The sequence below is a fragment of the Orycteropus afer genome, unplaced genomic scaffold (assembly GCF_000298275.1).
Source record: "Orycteropus afer afer isolate SDZICR_OR568_19922 unplaced genomic scaffold, OryAfe1.0 scaffold00052, whole genome shotgun sequence".
Lineage (NCBI taxonomy): Eukaryota > Metazoa > Chordata > Mammalia > Tubulidentata > Orycteropodidae > Orycteropus > Orycteropus afer.
The window spans coordinates 12549248-12554927 of NW_006921639.1; positions in this window are offsets into that span (position 1 = coordinate 12549248).

Below are 5680 nucleotides of genomic sequence, written 5' to 3' on the forward strand. Positions count from 1 at the left end.
ATGCTACCAGAGCTCCTACTTATTCATTGGAAATACCTTTTTTCAACAACACAAATGGCGGGTATACACGTGGACTTCACCAGATGGAGCACACAGGAATCAGACTGACTACATCTGTGGCAAGAGGCAAAGGAAAAGCTCAATATCTTCAGCCAAAATAAGGCTAGGAGCTGATTGTGGAACAGACCATCAACTACTCATATGCAAGTTCAACTTGAAGTTCATGACAATTAAAACAAGTCCAGGAGAGCCAAAATATCACCTTGAATATATCCTTCCTGAATTTAGAGACAAGATAAAGAATAGACTTGATGCATTGAACACCAATAACCAAAAACCAGAAGAATTGTGGGATGACATCAAGAGCATCACCTATGAAGAAAGCAAGAGGTCATTAAAAATACCAGAAAGAATGAAAAGACCAAAAATGGATGTCAGAAGAGACTCTGAAACTTTTCCTTGAGCAAAGAGTAGCTAAAGCAAATGGAAGAAATGACAAGACAAAAGAGCTGAACAGAAGATTTCAAAGAGCAGCTCAAGAAGACAAAGCCAATTGCTATAATGAAATGTGAAAAGACCTGGAGTTAGAAAAACAAAAGGGAAGAACACACTTGGCATTTCTCAAGCTGAAAGAACTGAGGAAAAAATTTAAGCCTCGAGTTGCAACATTGAAAGATTCCATGGGCAAAATATTGAATTATGCAGGAAGCATCAAAAGAAGATGGAAGGAATACAGAGAGTCACTATACCAAAAAGAACTGGTAGATCTACATCCATTTCAGGAGGTGGCATATGTTCAAGAACAAGGAAGAAGTCAAAGCTGCAGTGAAAGAACTGGTGAAGAACAAGGCTCCAGGAATTGATGGAATACCCATTGAGATGTTTCAACAAACCGATGCCCCTCTGGATGCACTCACATGGTTATGCCAAGAGATTTGGAAGACAGCTAGCTAGCTGGCCAACTGACTGGAAGAGATCCATATTTGTACCCATTCCAAAAAAGGTGATTCCACACAATGTGGAAATTATCAAACAATACCATTAATATTGTATGCAGGTAAAATCTTACTGAAGATAATTCAAAACAGTTGCAGCAGTATATTGACAAAGAACTTCCAGAAATGCAAGCTGGATTGCGAAGGGGACGTGGAATGAGGGATATCATTGCTGATGTCAGACGGATCTTGGTTCAAAGCAAAGAATACCAGAAAGATGTTTACTTGTGTTTTATCGACTATACAAAAGCATTTGATTGTGTGGAATCATAACAAATTATGGATAACATTGAGAAGAACAGGAATTCCAGAACACTTAATTGTACTCATGAGGAACCTGTACATAGACCAGGAGGCTGTCATTGGAACAGAGCAAGGGGACACTGCATGGTTTAAAATCAAGAAGGGAGTGTGTCAGGGTTGTATCCTTTCACCATACTTATTGAATCTGTACGCTAAGCAAAAAATCCTAGAAGGTGCACTGTATGAAGAAGAACATGGCATCAGGATTAGAGAAAGAATCATTAACAACCTGCACTATGCTGATGACACAACTTTGCTGAAAGTGAGGATGACTTGAAGCATTTACTGATGAAGATTGAAGAATACAGTCTGCAGTATGGATTACACCTCAATATAAAGAAAACAAAAATCCTCACAACTGGACCTATAAGCAGCATCACAATAAATGGAAAAAAGATTGAAGTTGTCAAAGATTTCACATTGCTCGGTTCTATAATCAACACCAGTGGAAGCAGTACCAGGACATCAGATGATGTATAGCACTGGGCAAATTGGCTGCAAAGGACTTCTTCCAAATGCTGAGGAACAAAGATGTCTCCTTGACCACTAAGGTGCACCTGACACAAGCTAAGGTATTTTCAGTCACCTCATATGCATGTGAGAGCTGGACAATGAATAAGGAAGACCGAAGAAAAATTGATGCTTTTGAGCTCTGGTGTTGGCGAAGAATGCTGAGAGTACCATGGACTGCTAAAAGAACTAACAGATCTGTCCTGGAGAAAGTGCAGCCAGAATGCTCCTTGGAAGCAAGAATGGCCAGACTTCGTCTCACCTAGTTGGTCCTGTTGTCAGAAAGGAACATTCCCTGGAGAAGGAAGTCATGCTTGGTAAGGTGGAGGGTCAACAAAAGAGAAGGCCCTCAATGAGATGGATTGAACATGACAGTGGCGATGGGTTCAAGTATAGCAAGGATCATGGAGCTGGCCCAGGACCAGATGGTATTTCGTTCTGCTGTCCATAGGGTCGCTATGAGTTGGAGATGACTCAACGGCACCTAACAACAACATAAAACAATATTATTATATGAAGAAATAAGGAGCTCCAGTGACATAGTGGGTAAGATATTTGTCTGCTAACCAGAAGGTCAGTAGTTCAAACCCACTAGCTGCTCCACAGAAGGAAGATGGGGCGATCTACTTCCCTAAAGGTATGCAGCCTTGGAAACCCCATGGGGGTTGCTATGAGTCTGAATCACTTGATGGCAGTGGGTTTGGTTTTGGTTTCTTATCTGGAGAAATGGAGGTGAATGTCAAAAGAATGAATTATAAAAAGGGAAGGTGTTTCTGTCTGATGAAGAGGAGGGAGAAGGCTCTTTTTCATGGTGAATCTTGCACTAACATTTGACTCTTTAAGCTGTGTGAATGTATGTTGTTGTTGTTTTGCCGTCGAGTCGGCCCCGACTCATAGCGACCCCTCCTTGGGTTTCCGAGGTAGTATCACTACGGAAAGTAGGATTGCCCAACCTTCCTTCCGAGGAGTGGCTAGTGGGTTTGAACTGCCAGCCTTCTGGTGAGCAGTCAAGTGCCTTAGCCACTATGCTACCAGAGCTTTGGAAAAATTAAAATTTTGGCTTGATCTCTATCCCAGAAGGTACCAAATTGAAGCAAGTGAATCAGGAAGTGATGCTGAGGATATACAGAGGAAGGATCCAGGCTCCTAAGGAGAAAATTTAATTATAGACAGTGAAGAAAAGAGTACAAATGCTAAGAGGGGCAATAAAAAAGCCCACTGGCATCAAATTGATTCTGACTCATAGAGACCCTCATTGGATTTCCAAAGCAATACATCTTTATAGAAATAAATTACCTCATCTTCCTCCCACGGAGCAATTAGTGAGTTTGAACCTCCACCTTCTGGTTAGCAGTCAAATGCCTTAGGCACTGCACCTTGAGAATGCCTTAAGAGGAGCAGTGGAACTTGAAAAAGCAGGCAGCCCAGGCAAAGGAAGATAGTGAAACCTTAGGCTCATCCAGGAACTAGCACACAACATAACCTTTGAACTCCATCTTCCAGGATGTAGCCTGTTCTCTCAGGGATAGGAGGCGGGAGATTCCCCAGAAGTGGTGGCACAGGATGGAAGTCCCTGGGGCCCAAAGCAGCCATCTCTCCCACTCTTTCTTGTTCCTCCCCTCACTCCCCTGACCCCTGCTCCCTATCTTATGACTCTTGTTTAGGGATGTTGATCAGGGCTTATGCTTGCTCAGATCAAACTGGCCAAGAAGAATAGGTGCACTTAAGAGCGAGCTGGCCAACCTGGTGTTGCTTTTTCCCCAGCATCCTCTATCCAGCCATGTTTGTAATGTCTGGGCACAGCTCAGCCAACCCACCTGTGCAGCTCCCCCAGACATTCCACACCTAGACAGTGGTGCCACGAATAAAGCTACAGAGAAAGGGAAGGTATTAGGGGAGAATTAAGGTGAGGAAGTGACTCAGCCCAGCGTAAGCCTGCAGGCATCCAGAGGAGTTCTCAGGAGGCTGAGGCAGCCGCTTGTGTTTCAGCTTTCAAGGCTGTCTGAAAAGGAACTCTCTTTGCTCCATTGAGCACTAGAAGCAGAGTTGGCTGAGTTGCTACTCCCAGAACTCCCAGAGCATCCCTGATAAGGCTGGAGTGGTTGGCAATCATTCATCATGCTTGCCAGTGGCTTGCTTTCTGCTAGATCTTGTGCCTTGGGTAGTGGAGCCAGGTGGGCAAAATGACCCACTGAGAAGCAGCCCACATAGAACAGAGTGTAGGTATTGGGGCTTTGCAGGCAGGAACAAATCCCTGGGGCTCAGAGGAAAGCCATAACATGTTCCCTAGAATGTATGTGGCCTTGCAGTGAGAGAATTCATATTCCTCACTTGACCTTGGATAACATATCAGCTGCTGCTTCTTTTTCTTTCAATTGTGATTTGAGTGAAAGTTTACAGAGAAAATTTGTTTCCCATTCCACAGTTCATATACACTTTGTTTTGTGACATTGATTGTAATCCCCACAATGTAACAGTTCTCTTCCACTTCCTCCCTTTGGTTACTTTTTCCCTGTGTCCTTCTTTCCGATGCATTCCTACCCTCTGAGCTATTTCCCTGTTCAAATGCTGCCCTTCAAATCTTGCCTGGTTGATTGTTCTAAGGAGTGTATCTACCTGGTATAATTGTTCACCTTGTGCTGTTATTGTTGTTTGTTAGGTGCCATTTTGGCCTTGGTGACAGAAATAATGCTGGAACTCACATAGTAGAATTTTGCAAGACCAATGACTTGTTCATTGCAAACACCTTTTTTAACAACACAAACGGCGGCTATACATGTGGACTTCACCAGATGGAACACACAGGAATCAGATTGACTACATCTGTGGCAAGAGGCGATGGAGAAGCTCAATATCTTCAGCCAAAACCAGGCCAGGAGCTGATTGTGGAACAGACCATCAACTGCTTATATGCAAGTTCAACTTGAAGTTGAAGACAATTAAAACAAGTCCACAAGAGCCAAAATATGATCTAGAATATATCCCTCCTGAATTTAGAGACCATCTAAAGAACAGATTTGATGCATTGAACACCAATGACCGAAAACCAGAAGAACTGTGGGTTAACATCAAAAGCATCATCCATGAAGAAAGCAAAAGGTCACTAAAAAGACAACAAAAGAAGAGAAGACCAAAGTGGATGACAGAAAAGACTCTGAAACTTTCCCTTGAGTGGAGAGTAGCTAAAGCAAATGGAAGAGATGACAAGATAAAAGAATTGAACTGAAGATTTCAAAGAGCAGCTCGAGAAGGCAAAGCCAATTACTATAATGAAATGTGCAAAGACCTGGAGTTAGAAAACCAAAAGGGAAGAACACGCTCAGCATTTCTCAAGCTGAAAGAATTGAGGAAAAAATTTAAGCCTCGAGTTGCAATACTGAAAGATTCTAAGGGCAAAATATTGAATGATGCAGGGAACATCAAAAGAAGATGGAAAGAATACACAGAGTCACTGTACTGAAAAGAATTGGTCAATCTTCATCCATTTCAGGAGGTGGCATATGATCTAGAACCAATGGTACTGAAGGAGGAAGCTGCAGTGAAGGAATTGGTGAAGAACAAGGCTCCAGGAATTGACAGAATACCCGTTCTGAGATATTTCAAAAACAGATGCTGCACTGGAGGCACTCACTCAGTTATGCCAAGAGATTTGGAAGACAGCTATCTGGCCAACTGACTGGAAGAGATCCATATTTGTACCCATTCTAAAGAAAGGTGATCCCACAGAATGTGGAAATTATTGAACAATATCACTAATATCACACGCAAGCAAGATCTAACTGAAAATAATTAAAAAATGGTTGCAGCAGTATATTGATAGAGAACGTCCAGAGGTGCAAGCTGGATTCAGAAGAGGACGTGGAACAAGGGAT